A 24,935-nucleotide genomic window follows, 5' to 3' on the forward strand; every position below is an offset into this window, starting at 1 on the left:
TTGATTGTTTGGCCTTTATATACCCAGGCCTTTTGCTTTTCAGGTTTGGGGGGAATGGGGGAGAGCATATGCTCTGTGTATTTTTTTCCAGATTCATTATCTTCTTCTTGTCTGTTGTGTTGTGTCTGGGTATCTTGAGACCTGTGGTCCTCCATTGTTGGCAGCACTAAAGTTTATCTGTTTGCTGATTTGGTTTTCAATTTGGAGCAGAGTCAGTTTCATATATCTTTTTTTCTTTCTGTTCGCTGTCATCTTGTATGCTATTACCATCTACCATCTCATTCATCATTGGCTATCATAATTTGGGTCCTGAGTTTTTTTCAGTACCATGTTGCCTGCCAGTGTTGCTATGTACTTCTTATATGTTTCTTGTGGCCATCAAGATGTTGTGCAAGTCAGCACTACTGTAAGTCCTAGTGACATCTTAGTACCAAGAGTCAATATTAGTACAGTCCTGATCAAAAGTTTAAGATCACTTGAAAAATGGCAAGAAATCATATTTAGCATGGCTGGATCTTAACAAGGTTCCAAGTAGAGCTTTAACATCGAACAAGAAGAAATGGGAGTGAGACAAAACATTTTTTGAGCATTCAATTTAATGAAAACAGCCAATAAACTGAAACAGGCTGTTTTTCAGCTGATCAAAAGTTTAGGACCACACCTCCAAAAAAAAACTAAACCCCCCCAAAACAGAAAAACAGAAATACAACTTCTAAACATGAACTCAGTAATGAGTAGCTCCGCCGTTATTGTTTATCACTTCAAAAATTAGTTTCGGCATGCATGATGCAAGCGTTTCCATGAGGTCAGTGGGAACATTTCTCCAAGTGGTGAAGACGGCCGCACGAAGGCCATCTACTGTCTGGAACTGTTGTCCATTTTTGTAAACTTCCCTTGCCATCCATCCCCAAAGGTTCTCAATTGGGTTTAGATCAGGGGAACACGCAGGATGGGCCAAAAGAGTGATTTTATTCTCCTGGAAGAAGTCCCTTGTCCTGCGGGCATTTTGTAGTGTAGCGTTGTCCTGTTGAAAAATCCAGTCGTTACCACACAGACGAGGGCCCTCAGTCATGAGGAATGCTCTCTGCAACATCTGGACATAGCCAGCGGCCATTTGACGCCTCTGCACTTCCTGAATCTCCATTGTTCCACTAAAGGAAAAAACACCCCAGACCATTATGGCGCCCCCTCCACTGTGGCGCGTAGAAAACATCTCAGGTGGGATCTGATTGTCATGCCAGTAACGTTGGAAACCATCAGGACCATCAAGGTTAAATTTTTTCTCATCAGAGAATAAAACTTTCTTCCACCTTTCAATGTCCCATGTTTGGTGCTCTCTTGCAAAGTCCAAACGAGCAGTTCTGTGGCCTTCAAGGAGACGAGGTCTTTGAAGAAGTTTTTTGTTTTTGAAGCCCTTCAGTCTCAGATGCGTCCGATGGTTATGGGGCTGCAGTCAGCACCAGTAAGGGCCTTAATTTGGGTCGAGGATAGTCCAGGGTCTTGATGGTTATGGGGCTGCAGTCAGCACCAGTAAGGGCCTTAATTTGGGTCGAGGATAGTCCAGTGTCTTGACGGACAGCCAATTGGGTCCTGCGGCTCAGTGCTGCTAAAAAATTTTTGGGTCTTCCACTTGACTTCTTTGTTCCATAACCCTCAGGATCATTTAAGAAATTCCAAATGACTGTCTTACTATGTCCCACCTCAGCCACGATGGCGCGCTGTGAGAGACCCTGCTTATGCAGTTCAACAACCCGGCCACGTTCAAAAAGGGAGAGTTTTTTTGCCTTTGCCATCACAACGTGTGACTACCTGACAGAAAATGACAATAAATCCACATCTTTGCACAGATTTGGCCTTTTAAAGGCATGTGATCCTAAAATTATGATCAGCTGAAAAACAGCCTGTTTCAGTTTAATCGTTATTTTCAATTAATTGAATGCTCAAAAAATGTTTTGTCTCACTCTCATTTCTTCTTGTTGCATGTTGAAGATCTACTTGGAACCTTGTTAAGATCCAACAATGTAAAATAAGATTTTTTTGCCATTTTTCAAGTGGTCTTAAACTTTTGATCAGGACTGTATTTGGGAAAGGCAACTGCTATAGATGAAGTACAGTTCTGCGGTGGACAACTGATGTCATTACATTATCCCCAGCCCACACCAGAAGTGGTATCATGTCCAACACTAATGCTGTACAGAATTTGGCTGACCAGATTCAGGCCTTGAGTTCTTGGATGCAAAATATCCTTACTTGCTAAATTATAGGATGGTGATGCTACTCCTGTGGGTTTTCCTGAACATTGTACACATTTACCAAGCTACGGTATTTTTCTAGTGATAGTACTCAGTTTAAGAATTTTTTTTATCAAACTGGTGTAAAGTTGAACTGGCATAATTGCTCATAGAAGCCAATCATTCCTCCTTTCATTTTCCAAAGGAGCTGTCCAAAATGAAAGGAGGTATCTGATTGGCTGCTCTGGGCAACTAAGCCAGCTCTACTTTACACCATTTTGATAAATGACCCCCTATATTTTCCTTGAAGAATAGATCCTTGGTGTCAGAGTCAATCTGTTTCAAGGGGAAACTCAGTCTCGGGCATTTAGTCTTAGGTCTGGAGATCCTGCTATATAAAGTATGGTTGCATTCCCCTCATCCTTGGGAGGTTTGTTAGAACCTCCCCCTCCCTGTGCAACTTTATGGGAACTCAAGCACAAGCACAATTTCATGAAACACAATCACAGTATTAAGCAGTGTAAAACTGCAAAACCGTCGCTCCCTAGGCCCGATGCAGTAAAAGTAGAGCACACCCTTTCTTCCATCGATGCGCGTCCTGGTTCTGAGACTCCTGTCTGATGGTAGTTGGGCTGCCAGTGATGTTAAGTGTTTGTATGGATGCAGGGGTGTGCAATGGCTGGTGTATGGTGCAGGAGTCAGTAACCAGAGTAGATGAAGTAGAATAAATGTCTCTCTTTACTGAAGTGTGAAATAGGAGTTGTAGTTCATCCAACCATAGCAAAACACAGTTCCAACTGTACACAGTGCTTCCTAGATAATGATATATGGATTTAGGCAAGGATGGGAGTTATGGCCCTCTTCCCGCTCTGTTTCAAGTTTCTTCCTGTAGAATCTATGGCAGGCAATCGTGCTCCTGTAATGGTGGTGTATCCAGTTGTGAAGGGTGTCTTAACAGTATCCCTCACTGAAGTCAACAGCTTTTGGTAGCAGGTTACCTTACTGACTCCAAAGCTCGGTCATGCAGATTCTAGGTTCTCTCATTTGTCTTTCTCCTTCTCTCCTGTAGATCATGCAGAGATCGGTTACCCTTTGTAGCTTTTTAGCCAAAGAAAAGGGAGCATAAGGTACAGCTTTTTCTCCCTTACAACTTCCATCTAGACTCTCCCTAGGTTAGGGGTGGGGCTAGCCCACATCTAACCCCCTATGAAGGTTGAGCACAGGACTGTTAACCCTGCCTGTGCCATAGCTATAGATACATAGCTATGCTGGGTGCATACATAGCACAACATTAAATAAACCATTTGCAGATACAACATGCTTACTATACATACTTAAAGTCGATGGACACCTTTAGGAGCTAAAAAAAAATTTTTTCAATTGGTATTCTCTGTATAGCCTTGAGATTAGTAGCATCATCTGTCTTTTTACTGTGTGCCATCAGGCAGCTCAGCTGATGGCTCCTTATCTCTGATCTCTGACCTTATAAACACTTATTATAGCTCAATTCTTATCTTACTTATCTGTCTTACATTGTTTTTGAGCTATTAGTAATTTATAGATAAGGGTTATTAGATGACGGACTGAAAGTGAAAGTATGATTCTAACAGCTAGGCAGAAGTTAACCCTTTATGACAAAGCTGCTGAATATTATTAATAAGGACCAAAAAAAAATTATTTTAAGCCCAAAAACGAGTAAAATGAAATCATAAAAAATTGCCCCTAAAGGTGTACATAGCCTTTAATGTTTCTCCCAAAAATATTGTGTTGTTGCCCTCTAGGATTGAAAGAGAAGGAATATCTATGCCGGTGCTGGTGTTTGTTGATTGTGGTGCTGCAGCAATATTTTTTATTTTTATTTGGCCAGAAGATTGGATCTAGAGATGAGCGAATCGAAGTTGAAGTAGTGGAGTTCGATCTGAATTTCAGGAAAAATTTGATTCGCACTGAATCCGAATTTCCTCACACTTCGTGGTAACGAATCTCATTTTTTGACTGCTGCACTTGTGAGGACATGGAGCGAGGAACTCTGGGAAGGCGGGATCACCCATAAAGCAATGCATGCAGTCAATCAGCAGCCAGACAGCCCTGTGATGTCACAGTCCTCTAAATAGCCTCAGCCATCTTGGATTCTGCCATTTTTCAGTGTACTTAGTGCAGGGAGGGACGTCAGCAGGCGCTAGGGACAGTGCTAGAAAAAACGTAATTGTGCTAAAAAAAGATTTACAAGTTCAGGGAAAGATTATTCAAGGTGTAGGGAAAGGATAGGGAGGAATCATTCCACAGCATTTATGTTGAACAGGGTTCAGTAGGGGAGGTTACAGCCTAGGTAATAGGAACAATCCTATTACACCTTTCTGCACTGACTGGGGATCCAAACTGCCATTATACAGCTCTGTAATTCCAGCAAACCGTTCTTGTTATTGGGGTGCAAGTGATGTTTGATATAGCCATTAACAGGGTTTATTACAAGGAAATATTTCTATGTCTAATTTGCCTTGTGCGGTGCAGTTATATGTTCTAAAGCATTTTTGGGCTTGCATTAGTGGGAAAAAAGGGCTTATTAGCCGTCATGTGGTGAAGTGCCAAAATTACAACCCTTTTTGTCGTGTATTAGTGGCAAAATAAAAATATATTTGCTGTTCAGTGGTGCAGTTATATGTTCTAAAGCCCTTTTTGTCATGTATTAGTGGCAAAAGTAAAATATATTTGCCGTTGAGCGGTGCAGTTATATGTTCTAAAGACCTATTTGCCGTGTATTAGTTGCAAAAGTAAACTATATTTGCAGTTTAGCGGTGCAGTTATATGTTATAAAGCCTTCTGTGGCATGTATAGGTGGAAAAAAATAAGGGCCTGTTTGCCGTTCAGCGGTGCAGTTATATGTTCTAAAGTTTTGGCTTGTAATAGTGGCAAAATAAAAATATATTTTCCGTGAAGTTACCGTATATGTTCTAAAGCCCTATTTGTCATGTATTAGTGGCAAAAGTAAAATATATTTGCCATTCTGCGGTGCAGTTATACGTTCTAAAGCACTTTTTGCTGTGTAGTAGTGGCAAAAGTAAAATATATTTGCCGCTCAGCGGTGCAGTTATATGTTCTAAAGCCTTCTGTGGCCTTTTTTTTTCTTGTAATAGTGGCAAGAGAAAAATATATTTGCTGTTCAGCAGTGGAATTATATGTTCTAAAGCCATTTTTGTCATGTATTAGTGGCAAAAAAATATATTTATTTGCCGTTCTGCGGATATGTTCTAAAGCCCTTTTTTGCGTGTATTAGTGGGGAAAAATGGCTTATTAGCCGTTGTCTGTTGAAGTGAGAAAATTGCAGCCCTTTTTGGTGTGTATTAGTGACACGTCGGGTATGACGTGTCTGGATCAGTGTCGGCCACAGAGCTTGTTTTCTCTGTGCCTGTCGAACCTCGCATGGACATTTCTTATGCCGTCCACGCAGAGGACTTCAAGACTTTATGGAATGATATTCATAAATCAAAGGACGAGGTCACGTTGGAGGAAGTGGACAATTTATTACAATATCTTTACTCGCATTTCTTCAGACACTTTAGAATCCACTTATCAGCAATCCTGCTCGTCAAGGTGACGGCACCTGTGGCATCAGCGCATTGTTAAGAGAAAGTGAAGTTCCCCAGTAAGGACTACCAATCCGAGTGCTGGGATTCATCACAGAGCTGGCCATCAATAACATCCAGTATTGAACACATGGACGACTCTCATCTCTGTCCATGTCCACAATGTTCGGGACCCCCCGGACATCTTACATGTCTTAGACATGATCCATGCAGTGCTTACTACATGTTATACCGCTTCTTACAGTAGCTGTGAGACCTGTACATACTAAGGCTTATTTATGAAGATTTTCAGGTGTTGTCTGTACCGACCAGTTACCTTCCAGCTGTGATTGTGTAGCCTGCACTGTAAGAATGAGCTGGAGTCGGCTTGTTTGCTGGACTGTCCTCCAGTTATCAGCCATAACCCCATACATTTCATGATCAACATGCATTACCATCGTGGTCACTCCGACACTGGTCGTCAATCCATTCTTGTTGATGAAGCACTTTTTTTTTTTTTTCAGTTTGTCTTTTAAATCTTGTGGTTTTGCCCCTTCTGTGTTGTATTGTATGTGTGTTAATGTCCTGTTTATGAAATAAACATGTTTTTTTTCTCCCCCGTAAAAAAAATAAAAATAAAGAATTGGCTTGTGATTTGGTAGCCAAAAGCAGCAGTGGGTACAAAACACAGAAGACATGCAAATATTCCATTCACATGTCATCTCTGTTTTGGATCCACTCCTGTTTTTTTGGCTTTAGCAATACTGATGGATTACTGACCAAATGCTGACCGAGTGAAGGCGGATGCTCCACAGACAGGATCTGTTTTTTGGAGGTTATTCTGACTGATCAGAGGAAGGGCAAAATCATCTGTGACGTCAACACAAACTTATTGCTGACACCCTCTCTACTCTGTTGGGAGGGGGGGCTCTACTTGTATAAGCATTTAATAGAACAGGTTCTGTAGACATCTATGTGGAATCAGCTGACGATGGGGTAAAAGGAGTGAACTTCTTCTTGGCGCTAACATCAACCTGTAAGGCTGAGTTCATACTTGAATTATTTGGTCAGTTTTTGCCCCATGACTGCCTATATAAGTGAAGTGTGCAGAGATTCTAAAAGCGACGCCTGTCATCTGCATGTCATACGGACTCACAGTATTATTTCACTACCACAGCAGACTCCCTCTGCGTGTTACTGCAAGGCACAGTGTTCTACACCACTATAAAGGCTCTCTGCAGCCAGGAAATAGCAGTTTTTTTTAACGTGATTCACCGCAAATAAATTTGGATTGAAGCTAATTTTTTTTTTTAAATTCGGCGAACCATCCAAAATTAATTATTTCAAAATTTGCTCATCTCTAATTGGCTGCTGACTGTATGCTTCTGGAGAAACCTACTGGCACTGATACGAGCAACAGGGATTTGCTTGTTGCTTTATGTTAACCTGTTTACTAGCGTTGTTGAGGCAGGTTCTCTGCAACCTGGGTAGGTTATAGTCTAGCTGGGCTTGGTTGATTTAGGGCAGAGCTGTTGATTGTGTAGCCTTTATATGCTCAAGTCTTATTTCATTCAGATTGCTGAGGATAGCATATATTATGTGCATTTTTTCCAAATTCTTTGTATCTTGTTCTAGTCTAGTGAGTTATCTGTGTATTCTGGGATCTTTAGTGCTATGGTATTTCATTGATGTATTTTGAAATGTCTGTTGCTCAGTTGTTGAATTGCCTGTCTTGCTGTTTTGATTTCAGAGCTTAGTCAGTTTAGGGTACTTTCACGCTAGCGTTAGAAGAATCCGTCAGGCAGTTCCGTTGTTGGTACTGCCTGCCGGATCCGGAAATCCGTATGCAAACGGATATCATTTGTTTCTGGATCTGGATCCGTCTGACAAATGCATTAAAATACCGGATCCGTCTCTCCGGTGTCATCCGGTAAAAAAGGATCCGGTATTTTTTTTTTTTTAATTTTTAAAGGTCTGTCTATGCAGCAATTTCATGAACACTTGGTATTGTATCCGGCAAGTGTTTTGGAATTTTGGCCGGAGAAAATCCCGTAAAAGGGACAGAACAGAAGACATCCTGATGCATACTGAACAGATTACTTTCCATTCAGAATGCATTAGGACTCGTTTTTGACAGAACTCAATACCGTAAAACTTTTACGCTAGTGTGAAAGTACCCTTAGTGTAGCTACTTTTACAGGGGTTGTGCAGCCAGTACATATTAATGACCTATCTTCAGGATAGGTCATCAATATCTGATTGATGAGAGTCCTACTCCTGGCACCCCACCAATCAGCTATTTGAAGAGGAGGCGGCACTTGTACAAGCACTGCTTACTCTTCAAGATAACACACCGCATTGTCTCACTTGCAGCGGGGGCGCAGTATAATTGCAAGTGCTTGTAGTAATTACACTGCACCAATGAGACTTCTGAGACAACGTGCAGTGTAATCTTTAAAAGGAAGCAGTGCTTGTATGAGCACTGCCTCCTCTATAAACAACTGATCGGCGGGGTTGCTGGGTGTCAGACCCCCATTGATCAGATATTGATGATCTACTCTGAGGATAGGTCATCAATATGTACTGGCTCCACATCCCCTTTAATCAATCTGTATGCCATACCACCTTCCATTCACTCCATTGTCAGACCCCCATCTCTTCCACCCATGGCCATAATTCTTCAGGTCCTGTCATGTGTCATTGATTTTATTTCAGTACCTGCTGGTGTTGGTGTGTGCTTCATACATGTTTCTTGCGACCGTCTTGTTGTGAAAGTCAGCCCTACTATAAGTCCTGGGGTGTCTGAGTACCAAGGGGCAGTTTTGGTACTGTCATGGAACCATGAACCAGACGTACAATAAGAGATAAGTGAAAATAAGATGGCTTTATTAAATCAAGCTGTAAGGCAAAAGTCCAAGCGGATGGCTAAACCGAAGCAGGGTCTTGCGAAGCCAGAGGTCAGGAACCAGAAGGGTAGTCAGACGAAGCCTGGATCAGGAACCAGCAGGGTAGTCAGACGGAGCCTGGATCAGGAACCAGCAGGGTAGTCAGACGAAGCCAGGATCAGGAACCAGCAGGGTAGTCAGACGAAGCCAGGATCAGGAACCAGCAGGGTAGTCAGACGAAGCCAGGATCAGGAACCAGAAGCAGCAGCAGTCTTAGAAGCATGTGAACACAGGCGGACCAAGCAGGGAACTGAAGCCACGGACCTCCTATATATATGAGCTAGGCATCCAGCTCCTCCCAGTGGGAAGGAGAAGCCGCAGGGTGGGAGGCTACAAGAAACCCAGAAACCAAGATGGCCGCCAGCACATGTCAAACGAAGGAGGACAGCAAGAAGGTAAGACCATGACAGTACCTCCCCCTCAAGGGCCCCTCCTCCGCGGAGTAACGAACGGTTTCTGAGGGAAGCGTGCGTGGAAGGCTCGGAGCAAGGCAGGAGCATGGACATCTGCGGAGGGAACCCAGGAACGCTCCTCTGGACCATAACCACGCCAATGGACCAAAAACTGCACCCGACCGCGGACCTGGCGTGAGTCCAGGATATTGCTCACCTCATACTCCTCACGATTGCCCACTTGGACCGGACGAGGCCGAGGAACCGAGGAAGTGAAACGATTACACACCAGTGGCTTCAACAGGGAGACATGAAACACGTTGGAGATCCGCATGCCAGGAGGAAGCGCAAGGGCATAGGCTACCGGGTTTACCCTGCGAAGCACTCGGAAGGGACCAACAAAGCGAGGCGCCAGCTTGGGAGTGGGCACTCGAAGGTTGAGGTTGCGGGTGGACAACCATACGCGGTCTCCGACCTGGTAGGAAGGAGCGGGCGCTCGTCTGCGATCAGCCTGGAGTCTCTGGCGCTGCGCAGAGACCTCAAGGGACCTCTGGATCTGTACCCAGGAAGCACGTAGGACGGAAAGGTGATCCTCCACAGCCGGAATATCCTGGGGAGAGAATACCTCCGGTAACACGGCAGGTTGGAACCCATAATTGGCCATGAAGGGAGACGTCCCAGAGGAAGAGTTCACCGCCGTGTTCCTGGCAAACTCAGCCCAAGGCAGGAGGTCAACCCAATTGTCTTGGTGATCGGAGACATAGCAACGAAGGAATTGCTCCAAGGCCTGATTGGATCGTTCTGCGGCCCCATTGGGCTGAGGGTGGTAGGCCGAGGAGAAAGAGAGATGGATCCCCAACTGGGAGCAAAAGGCGCTCCAGAACCTGGACACAAACTGACTCCCCCGATCCGACACAATCTCCTTGGGCAAACCGTGCAACCGGAAGACCTCCCTGGCAAAAATCAAGGCCAACTCTTGTGCAGAGGGTAACTTCTTGAGAGGAACACAGTGGCACATTTTGGAAAACCGATCCACAATCATGAGAATGACCGTATGGCCTCGGGATGCAGGGAGGTCCACAATGAAATCCATCCCCAGGTGTGACCATGGACGCTCCCCGGTGGCTATGGGTTGCAAAAGGCCCAACGGAAGGTGCCGAGGGGACTTACTCTGGGCACAAACGGAGCATGCCGCTACATATGCGGCGATGTCGGAACGTAGAGAAGGCCACCAGAACAGACGTGAAACAGCCCAGGACAGCTGATTCTTTCCAGGATGCCCCGCGGCCTTGGAGTTATGGTAGGTTCGCAACAACCGAGTGCGCAACTCCTCAGGCACAAAACATCTGCCGTTGGGTCTCCCAGAGGGAGCACCAGATTGAGCTGCCAAAATCTGCTCACCCAGGGGAGAGGCCAGGCTGGTGCGAATAGCGGCCAGGATCTGATTCGGAGGTATGACCGAAGTCGGAATCGACTCCTCCCCGGACAGCTCGGAGTACTGCCGTGATAAGGCATCCGCTCTGATGTTCTTGGAACCGGGTAGGTAGGAGACCACGTAATTAAAACGTGACAAGAACAGAGCCCATCTGGCCTGACGTGGTGTCAATCTCTTGGCCTCAGAGAGGTAGGTCAGATTCTTGTGGTCCGTCAGGATGAGAACCGGAACCACCGAGCCCTCGAGCAAGTGCCTCCATTCTTTAAGGGCCTGCACGATGGCCAATAACTCCCTGTCACCAATCTGATAGTTGCACTCCGCGGAAGACAGTTTCCGGGAGTAAAACCCACAAGGAAGCAGAGGACCCTCTGGTGTTCTACGCTGAGACAGGAGGGCGCCTACTCCCGTCTCAGACGCGTCCACCTCGAGGACAAAAGGCAACCCAGGGTTGGGATGCGACAGAATCGGAGCCGACACAAAGGCGGACTTTAGAGCCTCAAAAGCTCGGATGGCCTCGAGCGGCCAGACCTGGGGATTACTGCCCTTCCTGGTCAGATCCGTGAGAGGCTTGGCTAGCATGGAAAAGTCCCTGATGAACTTCCGATAATAATTGGCGAAGCCCAAAAAGCGCTGCAGGGCATGAAGACCACTGGGCTGGGGCCACTGTAAGACAGCCGAAACCTTCCCAGGATCCATGGAGAACCCCTCAGCGGAAATGATGTAACCTAAGAAGGTTACCTGGGATCGGTGAAATTCGCATTTCTCAAGCTTACCGAACAGCTTGTTCTCTCGTAAGCGTTGCAACACTTGTCTGACATCCAGAATGTGGGCCTCCATGGATTCAGAATATACCAAGATGTCATCCAAATAGACCACCACACACTGCTGCACAGGTCACAGAAAACATCGTTGATGAATTCCTGGAAGACTGCGGGCGCATTGCACAACCCAAAGGGCATAACCAAGGATTCATAATGACCGGTCCTGGTGTTAAACGCGGTCTTCCACTCATCGCCCACCTTGATCCTTACCAGGTTATATGCCGCCCTCAGGTCGAGTTTGGTAAAGACCGTGGCCCCTTTGAGGCGATCGAACAGCTCGGAAATCAAGGGTATCGGGTAAGCGTTCTTGATCGTGATGCGATTGAGACCCCTGTAATCGATGCAAGGCCTCAACTCACCGCCCTTCTTTTTCACAAAGAAAAATCCAGCCCCTGCCGGGGACGAGGATTTGCGAATGTGTCCGCGTGAAAGCGCCTCCCTCACGTACTCCTCCATGGCCTCATTCTCCGCTACCGACAGTGGATAGACTTTGCCACGAGGAGGAACGGCACCAGATTGTAACTCTATGGCACAATCGTATGGGCGGTGCGGAGGTAGGGCAACCGCACGCACCTTATCGAATACATCCCGGTACTCCTCGTATTCAGGAGGCAACAGAGAGTCCGAGGAAGTACACAGCAACTTGACAGGCCCATGGATGCAACTAGCCCCACATTGCGGTGACCACGAGAGGATCTCGGCCGATCTCCAATCGAAAGTCGGATTATGCTTCTGGAGCCAGGGGTACCCCAAGACCACCGAGTAGTGTGGAGACGAAATAACCTGGAGACAGACCGACTCTCTGAACGGCACCAATGGCCATCCCCACTGGAAGGGTCTCCTGAGTCACGTGTGGCGGCAGAAGGGGTCTGCCGTCTATCGCCTCAGGAGCCAGTGGGGAACCTCGAGGCTGCAGAGGAATGGAATTGGCGGCAGCGAACACACTATCAATGAACAAACCACCAGCACCAGAGTCCACCAACGCTTGGGTCGTCACCGAGCCCCCGACCCAGGAGAGGACAACAGTAATCAGTGGTTTGTCAACACGGGAAACCGGGTACGAGGAGACTCCACCCAAGATCTGCCCCCGACAGGATCTCAGGTGCGAGCGTTTCCCGGACGGTTCGGGCATGCCAACCGAAAATGCCCACCGAGACCACAGTACATGCATCGGCCCTCGCGTCTCCGGAGTACCCTCTCCCCCTCGGACAGGCGAGCAAACCCCAGCTGCATGGATTCACCCCCAGACAAGTCATCCCCAGGAGGCGTGGGAGGAGAGGGAGGCACGGGTGGGACAGCAAACGTAGGCGCCAATCTGTTAGAAGACCTCCGCAGGCTCTCCTTAAAGGAAGGTCTCTCTCTGAGTCTGGTGTCAATCAAAACCAGGAAAGAAATAAGAGACTCGAGCTCCACTGGTAGGTCCTTAGCTGCAACCTCATCCTTCAAGGCATCCGAGAGACCATGAGAGAAAGCAGCGACCAGAGCCTCATTATTCCAGCCCACCTCTGCTGCCAGGGTACGAAACTCAATGGCGTATTCAGCTACGGATCGTGAACCCTGTCTGATGGACATAAGGAGCTTCGCAGCAGAGGCAGCACGAGCCGGCACGTCGAATACCTTCCGAAGAGAAGCAACAAAACCGGAAAACTCGGCAACCACCGGATTGTTGTTCTCCCATAAAGGGCTGGCCCAGGCCAAGGCCTTGTCCGAGAGCAGCGAGATCAAGAAGCCCACCTTTGATCTCTCAGTAGGAAAGGCATGTGGCAGCAACTCAAAATAAATGCCCACCTGGTTAAGGAAACCTCGGCACTGAGTTGGCTCTCCCCCAAAGCGCTGTGGAAGGGGGGCAGAACCGGTCATACCCCGAAACACCGCAGGCGCAGCAACAGGTGTCGGGGTAGACTCTGGCGCAACAACCGGAGCGGCAGTAGGAGCGGGCCCAGGAGCGACAACCGACCCATCGGCAACGGAAGCTAAATGAGCCGTGCGTTCAAGCAGGGTTTGCAACGCCACAGCGAACCGACCCAACAGGTGATCCTGCTGATCAAGTCTGGCAACCAGCGTAGGTAGCGAGGATGGCCCTGTACCGTCAGAATTCATGGCTTGGTCCTAATGTCATGGAACCATGAACCAGACGTACAATAAGAGATAAGTGAAAATAAGATGGCTTTATTAAATCAAGCTGTAAGGCAAAAGTCCAAGCGGATGGCTAAACCGAAGCAGGGTCTTGCGAAGCCAGAGGTCAGGAACCAGAAGGGTAGTCAGACGAAGCCTGGATCAGGAACCAGCAGGGTAGTCAGACGGAGCCTGGATCAGGAACCAGCAGGGTAGTCAGACGAAGCCAGGATCAGGAACCAGCAGGGTAGTCAGACGAAGCCAGGATCAGGAACCAGCAGGGTAGTCAGACGAAGCCAGGATCAGGAACCAGAAGCAGCAGCAGTCTTAGAAGCATGTGAACACAGGCGGACCAAGCAGGGAACTGAAGCCACGGACCTCCTATATATATGAGCTAGGCATCCAGCTCCTCCCAGTGGGAAGGAGAAGCCGCAGGGTGGGAGGCTACAAGAAACCCAGAAACCAAGATGGCCGCCAGCACATGTCAAACGAAGGAGGACAGCAAGAAGGTAAGACCATGACAGGTACTTAGGAAAGGCAACTACTATAGATGAAGTCTAGTTCTGTAGTCTTGTAAAGAACCGGTGTCATAAAACTCACTTGATTTTAAGCTGCGCCCTGAGAACAGATGTATAATTTCCATACAGGGAATCTGCTTCCTGGGTTTCTGTGAAGTGAAAAGCTGGTGTGAAAGGATCAGGCAGACGTAGAAGTACATCAAATGTTTTTCTTTACTGAGTGCAGAGGATTAATTACAGTACATCCAGCTGTTGTCTGTACATGGTTCAATGTTTCTATACCCAGATGATGATATATGGTGGTAGGCAAGATGGCAGATAATAGCACTCTGGAGTAGTCCTTCTCTCTCTCTCCTGATTTCCCTTCGCTAACAGTAAGCAAGCTTATATGCATCAGAGTCTGTACAGCTGTAGTGCTGATCTGTAGCTTGGAGATCTTCTGGTGGCCTGGGTCCCTGCAGTTTCCCTGAAGTAGTGCTCCTCCCAGATTAGCTGTATCACTTGTCCCAAAGGCCCTTGGAGTGGGAGTAGATGGACATGCTCCCTCACTCCGGGCTTGCTAAGCTAATTCTCCGAGAACTCTGGAGCTCACCCTCTTGGCAGGAAGTAGGACGAGCCCACTCCTACCCAGATGGGAGAAATTTAATGGTAAGTTCCATTCCTTATGTCAACCTATACCTTATTATAACTGAAGCATACTGCAGACACATAACACATAATATGACATTAGTACGAAAAATAACAATTGCAGATGCCCCAGCTGCATGTAAAAAGCTATATACAGTACAGACCAAAAGTTTGGACACACCTTCTCATTCAAAGAGTTTTCTTTATTTTCATGACTATGAAAATTGTAGATTCACACTGAAGGCATCAACACTATGAATTAACACATGTGGAATTATATACATAACAAAAAAGTGTTAAACAACTGAAAATATGTCATATTCTAGGTTCTTCAAAGTAGCCACCTTTTGCTTTGATTACTGCTTTGCACACTCTTGGCATTCTCTTGATGAGCTTCAAGAGGTAGTCACCTGAAATGGTTTTCACTTCACAGGTGTGCCTTGTCAGGTTTAATAATTGGGATGTTTTGCCTTATAAATGGGGTTGGGACCATCAGTTGCGTTGTGGAGAAGTCAGGTGGATACACAGCTGATAGTCCTACTGAATAGACTGTTAGAATTTGTTTTATGGCAAGAAAAAAGCAGCTAAGTAAAGAAAAACGAGTGGCCATCATTACTTTAAGAAATGAAGGTCAGTCAGTCCGAAAAATTGGGAAAACTTTGAAAGTGTCCCCAAGTGTAGTCACAAAAACTATCAAGCGCTACAAAGAAACTGGCTCACATGCGGACCGCCCCAGGAATGGAAGACCAAGAGTCACCTCTGCTGCATAGATAAGTTCATCCGAGTCACCAGCCTCAGAAATCGCAGGTTAACAGCAGCTCAGATTAGAGACCAGGTCAATGCCACACAGAGTTCTAGCAGCAGACACATCTCTAGAACAACTGTTAAGAGGAGACTGTGTGAATCAGGCCTTCATGGTAGAATATCTGCTAGGAAACCACTGCTAAGGACAGGCAACAAGCAGAAGAGACTTGTTTGGGCTAAAGAACACAAGGAATGGACATTAGACCAGTGGAAATCTGTGCTTTGGTCTGATGAGTCCAAATTTGAGATCTTTGGTTCCAACCACCGTGTCTTTGTGCGACGCAGAAAAGGTGAACGGATGGACTCTACATGCCTGGTTCCAACCGTGAAGCATGGAGGAGGAGGTGTGATGGTGTGGGGGTGCTTTGCTGGTGACACTGTTGGGGATTTATTCAAAATTGAAGGCATACTGAACCAGCATGGCTACCACAGCATCTTGCAGCGGCATGCTATTCCATCCGGTTTGCGTTTAGTTGGACCATCATTTATTTTTCAACAGGACAATGACCCCAAACACACCTCCAGGCTGTGTAAGAGCTATTCGACCATGAAGGTGAGTGATGGGGTGCTGCGCCAGATGACCTGGCCTCCACAGTCACCGGACCTGAACCCAATCGAGATGGTTTGGGGTGAGCTGGACCGCAGAGTGAAGGCAAAAGGGCCAACAAGTGCTAAGCATCTCTGGGAACTCCTTCAAGACTGTTGGAAGACCATTTCAGGTGACTACCTCTTGAAGCTCATCAAGAGAATGCCAAGAGTGTGCAAAGCAGTAATCAAAGCAAAAGGTGGCTACTTTGAAGAACCTAGAATATGACATATTTTCAGTTGTTTCACACTTTTTTGTTATGTATATAATTCCACATGTGTTAATTCATAGTTTTGATGCCTTCAGTGTGAATCTACAATTTTCATAGTCATGAAAATAAAGAAAACTCTTTGAATGAGAAGGTGTGTCCAAACTTTTGGTCTGTACTGTATATGCACCTGTGGGTATGTTTTTCACCCATTTAAAAAAGAAAAGAAATGGGGGACATTTTCTAAGCATGTTGTGCCAGAATTATGGTGTAAAATGTGCCACAAAGAATGGCCTTTTGATTTGCACCAAATATATCAACTGTTTTCTGCCTTAATTTTCACCGTAAAGAATGCATCATGCCAGAAATGAGTTATAAATGTCAAAGTGGGTGGTGCTATCAAATTGGCAAATATTACTCATCCTCTTATCTGCAGAAATGGCTGAAATTGTTGAGGACAATTAAGCCACCTTATGTGGTGGTGTTTTGTGAAAAAGTCGCATTTATGGCAGAAAGATGCGACTTTTTGTCAAAAATTGCTTAATGTCCCGAGTCTGAGACAAAAGTCGCAGTTTACCAGACGAAATGTCGCAAATATATTTCAAAAGTCGCAAGTGCGGTCTGGCAGGGTTGGTGGAAATGGCATATTTCAATTTTTAAAAAGTTGCATTTTAGTGCTATTGGCATTAAAATGTCGCAAGTTGAGAGAAAAAGGTTTATATTTTAAAAAAGTCTCATTTTAAAGTGGCATGCGCTTTGTGATATATGAGGTGAAACAAATCACCATTTTTGATTTGTAATGTTAGTTTTTACCCTGCAATTTCATATACTCCCATTTACTTACGATGCATTAAGCAATTGCTTTTCAATGGCTTTTGTTTCAAGATAACGCGATGAGTTAAGAAATTTGAGTTAAGAGTGTGAGTGTTACCCCTGCTACATCTGTACTTCCACCTGTCTTTTCTATTTCTTTTAAAGGCTTTCACAATTAACATTTATTAATTATCCACAGGGGGCTTGACTACTGGTACCCCAGCTGATCACTATAACCAGGTTTCCTAGTCCCCTATTCCTTTTCACCAGCCCCTCCAAGGGGGAAGAGTCCTATGGAGTGCTCTCGCTTGCTTGCTTGCTTTCATATAGTAACTGCTGTTGACTTGTATGGAGCGGTAATAGACATGCTCAGCTACCACTGCATATATACAGGTGAAACTCGAAAAATTCGAATATCGTGCAAAGTTCATTTATTTCAGTAATGCAACTTAAAAGGTGAAACTAATATACGAGAGACTCATTACATGCAAAGCGAGATATTTCAAGCCTTTATTTGTTATAATTTGGATGATTATGGCTTACCGCTTATGAAAACCCCAAAGTCACATTCTCACGTACCCTTTGCTCAGGGGGTATGGATTAATTAGCTGACTAGAGTGTGACACTTTGAACCTAGAATATTGAACCTTTTCACAATATTCTAATTTTAAGCTGCATTAATGCAATTCCTTTTAATTTGCATTACTAAAAATAAATGGACTTTTGCACGATATTCTAATGTTTCGAGTTTCACCTGTATGTCATCGTGACATTTATCATTAGTCCCATGGCTGTAAACAAAGAAAACGAATGGGCAAAGCCAAAATCCAGAAAGCAAGGAAATGTATTGTCACTTTTTGGCATCACCTCCTATTTTTGTGATTTCAGACTAAGCAGCCTCTCAGTTTTGGATGTTGCTTTGCAATGCAGCATTATTAATATTATTTCTTATATATACAGAATGGAAGTGAATTTTAATCATGTCTTATAAAGAATACACATCCCTTTTTTTAAAATAATTTCAGCGATATGTAAATGTCGAGAAGTCTAGCACATTGAGGAAGGTGTGCCTGCCCTCTGCTTGTACAGACAGGACATGCTCAGAGGGTTGTCTGCTGGGTGGAGTTACCAGGACGTTCCCTTTCAAGCATCTTTGCTCAGCAGCTGTGAGAGCTCAGTTGAAAGCATCAGTCATTACATGTGTACTGTATGTGGTGCCCATACCTGGAGACGTCTGTGGATACTGCTTACCTGCGCATCTCATATGTGGACACAAGGCTAGGATGGAGAAGAGTAGTCAGTGGTAACACACTGCTCCGAGTAGAGCATGCTCTGCATCCTGGACTGGGGAGCTCTCCAGCAAGGTAGAGTGCTACTTCTCATTTATTACACATTTACTGTACATGCACCGATTTCTAGAATCTCTACAGCCTAACTGTATGTAATTCCGATATATATGTGGCAAAGCTGAGTTTGTCATTTGGCACGGCTCCTTGTGATATCGCAATGTACTATTTATAGACTGTAGATAACGCTACTGCAAGAAGAGTGTTATTATAGTATGCAAACAACGCCGGACCCCTGAGGGGTTAAATGACCACTTCAGGTCTGCTACATCTGCACTTGCGGTTTTCTCTGCTGTTTCATATTTCAAGGCTTCTTTGCCTTTAGTGCTGAGTCCTTTCCCAGCTCCAGTGCTAATTGAAGTCAGTAGTTTGACAATGGCTGATGATGAAATCTCGCCTGTATGCTGAGTGCTCGTCCACACAGGACTGTCTACTGTAATTAGCGTAAGCCTGGCTCCCGCTGTGATGGGCGCGCACATCTCCACAAAGAAAAAGTCCAAACAATTAGAAGTTTCATTATTACTAAATATGCCGTATTAATAAAGCCGCCCATCTGGTGTGCAGATGTCCTATTTTTTTTTTTCAAAGCTGATCGTTAACCCTTTCATGAGTAGTGAAGCGCAACGTAATAACTATCCGAGGACTAATGTATTAAACATCACGCATTTCACAGCATCACAAATGTAATATTATTACAATATTATCATCAGCTGGAACATTTATTAGGCAGTTTGATGACGCTCGTATCCCACATCTTGTGAAGCTTTCTTCTGTAGTGCCAGTTAGATGTGCCCAGTTCCTTCGAAAGTAGCCCGGCTGATGGAATTTTTCATGGCCATTCAGAGATTTCATGCACAATGTATTTGACAAGAGACTTGTTTGGATGTCTTCCTCATGCATTTTGTCACACATGGGAATGAAAAGAAATCTCGCAGTGGAATTTTAACCGGTTGTTATCCCGAAGATAAGCCGCCAAAAGAGTCAAACAGGCATGTGTATGGGGAATATGATATATATTGTACGTGGCTGGCCAGACAAAGTTTTGTGCAGAATAACACAGTCATTACATTGAAACAATACGAAAAAGACACAAGACCTTTCTCATAAGAGTAAAAGGTATATACAACAGGGGACATGTATTAATTAAGTTACTCCAGGTTGCATTAAAACACTGAGATTTCAACTGTACACCTATATGTGGTGGATCCATAAACCTGAATAGTGACACAGACTACTATAGCTGTGTGTGTCAGTAAAAATCTAACTTCTCTTTTTAGAAAAGTGGTAGTAAGTAATGTCAGATTACCTAACTGCATGGGTTATAGGTTATGCGGCATTTTACCTGCAGATTCTGACGGAGAATGAGAGAATGTTCGGCTTCACTGTGGCCGTGAGATCTATCGTACAAAAGATCCCACCAGACTAAGGCTTATTGCACACGAACGTGTGCGTTCCGTGGCCACTGTTCTGCGTTCATTCCGCATCATGGATGCGGACCCATTCACTTCAATGGGTCTGCAAATCCAGAGATGCGGAATGGTGCGGAACGGAAGCACGGAACAGAACCCTACGGAAGCACTACGGAGTGCTTCCGTGAGGTTTTGTCCCGTACTTCCGTTCTGCAAAAAGATAGAACATGTCCTATCTTTTTGCGGAAAAGCCCAATCGCGGACCCATTCAAGTAAATGGGTCTGCGATCCGCTGCGGCTGCCCCACCGTGGGTGTTCGTGCACCGCGGCTCACAGCACGGCAACGGGACGCACACGTTCGTGTGCAAGAGGCCTAAACTGGCTGACTAGGAGTAAATTATTTTAAAAAATGACTCCCAAGTACTTCAGCTTAATGTCAAGTTATCGTCTGAATTTTCCAACCTGGACGATCACATTTTTGGCAGACAGAACATTACCATTGGCTATCGTAACCAATCTGAAATAATCTCATATGTATGGCCATCCTAATGCCCATTCACTTCAATAGATAGTGATCACAGCTTCCACACCACCAGAACCCTTGTTCTGGATCTCTGGATGAGTGAGGTCCTACTAGTTGGTCCCTACTAATTAATATTGTATGAGATGGTGGACAGGTTTCTGCTGTCTTTTTATGACTTGTGCTAATAAAACAGAAGATGGGAAATAGATCTTGAGGCATGAAAGGGTTAGTTTAAAAAATGAAGTAAAAAAAATAAAACATCTTGTTTAGCCTAAGTTTGTGACTCCCTCCAGTAGTTGAGGAGAGTTGGCTGTGTGACAATATCTGTGCCATTGGGCATTCACACCTCTGAGCTGTCACCAGGCACTCATCTGTCTTCTGTTAACCACAGCTTGCATAGCAGGGCACAATAACATACCTGTTTTGGAGCTATCATATACAAAATAATTATATATGCTAATTATACACAGAAAATTGGCTTCTTTTTATACGTTCTAAAGGACTTTCATACAAATATCTTGTTGTTGACTTTGCATCATGTATTAACCATTCTATAGAAATAGTAGGTGAAATCAGCATTTAGGTTACCCTAGGTCAGTGGTCGGCAAAGTGCGGCTCGCGAGCCACAAGCGGCTCTTTAGAACCTTCACTGCGGCTCTTTGGTGCAGGCTGGCGGGTGGGCGGTCGCGCAGCCATATCGTGCCGCTCAAGCTGCTTGCAAAATGTTCGTCATGCGCCTCCTGCCCCGTCTGTCTGCTCCTTCCACTTTATGAATGAAGCAGGCAGGCGGGGCAGGAGACGCATGACGGAGGGAGAGATGTCACGCTGCGCACAGCAGCAGAAGGGCGGGCAGCGGCGCTCTAGTTCGGCTGCCCACTGCCAGCCATGTGAGGAGTGGTGAAGAGGCCGCCGCTCAGGAGGAGCGAAATGTCCTGCAGCAGAAAGGTAGGAGCTGACCCCGGTGTGTGCACAGCGCCGGGCACTGCACCGGCCCCGCCGCAAGTGTCCCTGCCTTCTCCCTTCCCCCCACTAATACATTACTTTACTTACTAGAAGGCACTTATGGGGGATATCTGTGGATGACACATATATAGCATCTTATGCTATATATGTGTCATCCACAGATATCCCCCATAAGTGCGTCATCCACAGATATCCCCCATAAGTGCGTCATTCACAGATATCCCCCATAAGTGCGTCATTCACAGATATCCCCCATAAGTGCGTCATCCACAGATATCCCCCATAAGTGCGTCATCCACAGATATCCCCCATAAGTGCGTCATCCACAGATATCCCCCATAAGTGCGTCATCCACAGATATCCCCCATAAGTGCGTCATCCACAGATATCCCCCATAAGTGCGTCATCCACAGATATCCCCCATAAGTGCGTCATCCACAGATATCCCCCATAAGTGCGTCATCCACAGATATCCCCCATAAGTGCGTCATCCACAGATATCCCCCATAAGTGCGTCATCCACAGATATCCCCCATAAGTGCGTCATCCACAGATATCCCCCATAAGTGCGTCATCCACAGATATCCCCCATAAGTGCGTCATCCACAGATATCCCCCATAAGTGCGTCATCCACATTACATCCACATCTGCAGACAAGTTTAATAAAAGTAAAAAATGATAAAGATAAAATGAAATAATAATCAAGATCCAAATAAAGGAAAGTGCATATAAAAGTATGTAAAAACACACTCTGGGCTCATGCCCACGAATGTAAGGGCGCCGTGCCTGTGCTGCGGACCGCAAATAGCGGTCCGCAATGCACGGACACAGACCATGGGGCAGCTGCATGAGGATCGCGGACCCATTCACTTGAATGGGGTTCGCGATCCGCATCCGACTGCCCGCACCGCAAAAAAGTAGCGCATGCTGAAGTGAATGGGTCCATGATGCGGGCTGCACACAAAAAAGTAGTGCATACGCAACTTTTTTGCGGTGTGGAGGCACAGCCAGAAGCACCACGGAAGCACTCATATCCCGGATCCTGGACCCATTGAAGTGAATGGGTCCTTAATGCGGGCTGCACATGGCCAGTGCCCGTGTATTGCGGACCCGCCGTATGCGGCCTGCAATATGGCAACGGCGGGCACACGGTCGTGTGCATGAGCCTTAATAGTCCTCACTGGTACTGTTGACGCAATATTTTAGGTTTTAAAAATGTGACTCTCGAAAAAAAAATCAATCGTGGTTTTGGCGATATTTGGCTCAGTTGACAAAAAAGTTTGCCCACCACTGCCCTAGGTCCATAAAGCTTTCTGCTGTCATTAATGAAACTTGACAATTTAATTGGCACTGCTTAGACTTTAGAACACTGCAATGGGAAATGTCTATTAATCAAAATAACGGTTTCATAATATACGCCATTTCAGCTTTATCTTTGCTCAGCATGAAACGTGGGCACCGACCAATGCAACAGTACCACCACTATATAATATATATAATGCAAATGCATAGCCTTTTATGATATATCAGATATCAGGCATTGGATTCCAATTTAAATTCCATAATTAAAAATAAATTTTATACCATAAATACTCTCTGCATTATTTTCATACCTCAGTAAACCCATGCAGCATGCACAAGACTACAATATAACAACACGTGAAAGGATCTAAAGTCTTTCCAAGTGCATTGGATGTTTACAGCTCCTATGCAGGCCTATGTGTCTCCATAGTAGTAGACTACAACTTAAGGCCTCCTGCACACGACCGTTGTGTGCATCCGTGGCCGTTGTGCCGTTTTCCGTTTTTTTTCGCGGACCCATTGACTTTCAATGGGTCCGTGGAAAAATCGGAAAATGCACCGTTTTGCAGCCGAGGCCGTGATCCGTGTATCCTGTCCGTCAAAAAAATATGACCTGTCCTATTTTTTTGACGGACAACGGTTCACGGACCCATTCAAGTCAATGGGTCCGTGAAAGAACACGGATGCACACAAGATTGGCATCCGTGTCCGTGATCCGTGGCCGTAGGTTGCTTTCATACAGACGGATCCGAAGATCCGTCTGCATAAAAGCTTTTTCTGATCTAAGTTTTCACTTCGTGAAAACTCATTTCCGACAGTATATTCTAACACAGAAGCGTTCCCATGGTGATGGGGACGCTTCTAGTTAGAATACACTGCAAACTTTGTACAAGACTGCCCCCTGCTGCCTGGCAGCACCCGATCTCTTACAGGGGGATATGATAGCACAATTAACCCCTTCAGGTGCGGCACCTAAAGGGGTTAATTGTACTATCATATTCCCCTGTAAGAGATCAGGGCTGCCAGGCAGCAGGGGGCAGACCCCCCCCTCCCCAGTTTGAATATCGTTGGTGGCACAGTGTGCGCCCACCATCGCCCCACCATCGCCCCCCCTCCCTCCCTCTATTGTAATAAATCGTTGGTGGCACAGTGTGCCCCCACCATCGCCCCCTCCCCTCCCTCTATTGTAATAAATCGTTGGTGGCACAGTGTGCCAACCACCATCGGCCCCCCCTCCCTCTATAGCAATAACAACATTGGTGGCAGTGTGCGGCCTCCCATTCCCCCCCCCCATCATTGGTGGCAGCGGAGTTCCGATCGGAGTCCCAGTTTAATCGCTGGGGCTCCGATCGGTAACCATGGCAACCAGGAAGCTACTGCAGCCCTGGTTGCCATGGTTACTTAGCAATAGTACAACAGTATAAGATTCATACTTACCTGCTTGCTGCTGCGATGTCTGTGAACGGCCGGGAGCTCCTCCTACTGGTAAGTGACAGTTCTTTAGCAATGCGCCGCACAGACCTTTCACTTACCAGTAGGAGGAGCTCCCGGCCGTTCACAGATATCGCAGCAGCAAGCAGGTAAGTATGAATCTTCTACTGTTGTACTATTGCTAAGTAACCATGGCAACCAGGACTGCAGTAGCGTCCTGGTTGCCATGGTTACCGATCGGAGCCCCAGCGATTAAACTGGGACTCCGATCGGAACTCCGCTGCCACCAATGATGGGGGGGGGGGGGGAATGGGAGGCCGCACACTGCCACCAATGTTGTTACTGCTATAGAGGGAGGGGGGGGGGGCGATGGTGGTTGGCACACTGTGCCACCAACGATTTAATAAAATAGAGGGAGGGAGGGGGGGCGATGGTGGGCGCACACTGTGCCACCAACGATTTCTAACATTAGAGGGAGGAAGGGGGGGCCCGATGGTGGGCGCACACTGTGCCACCAACGATATTCAAACTGGGGAGGGGGGGGGGTCTGCCCCCTGCTGCCTGGCAGCCCTGATCTCTTACAGGGGAATATGATAGTACAATTAACCCCTTTAGGTGCCGCACCTGAAGGGGTTAATTGTGCTATCATATCCCCCTGTAAGAGATCGGGTGCTGCCAGGCAGCAGGGGGCAGTCTTGTACAAGGTTTGTAGTGTATTCTAACCTGAAGCGTCCCCATCACCATGGGAACGCCTCTGTGTTAGAATATACTGTCGGATCTGAGGTTCACGAAGTAGCTCATATCCGACAGTATATTCTAACATAGAGGCGTTCCCATGGTGATGGGGACTCTTCAAGTTAAAATATACCATCGGATTGGAGAAAACTCCAATCCGATGGTAT

General features: G+C 46.0%; 1 protein-coding gene across 3 annotated transcripts in view; it reads left to right on the forward strand.

Annotated features, from left to right (window-relative positions):
- The first annotated feature begins 18,237 nt into the window (after nucleotides 1-18,237).
- Nucleotides 18,238-24,935, forward strand: part of FRMPD1 (FERM and PDZ domain containing 1) — a 194,352-nt gene continuing 187,654 nt past the window's right edge. For all 3 annotated transcript variants that reach the window (XM_044270938.1, XM_044270929.1, XM_044270948.1), the window contains exon 1: nucleotides 18,238-18,422. The gene's annotated coding sequence lies outside the window, so the exon portion shown is untranslated. The remainder of the gene's footprint in view (nucleotides 18,423-24,935) is intronic.

Source organism: Bufo gargarizans, chromosome 1 (assembly GCF_014858855.1).
Source record: "Bufo gargarizans isolate SCDJY-AF-19 chromosome 1, ASM1485885v1, whole genome shotgun sequence".
NCBI lineage: Eukaryota > Metazoa > Chordata > Amphibia > Anura > Bufonidae > Bufo > Bufo gargarizans.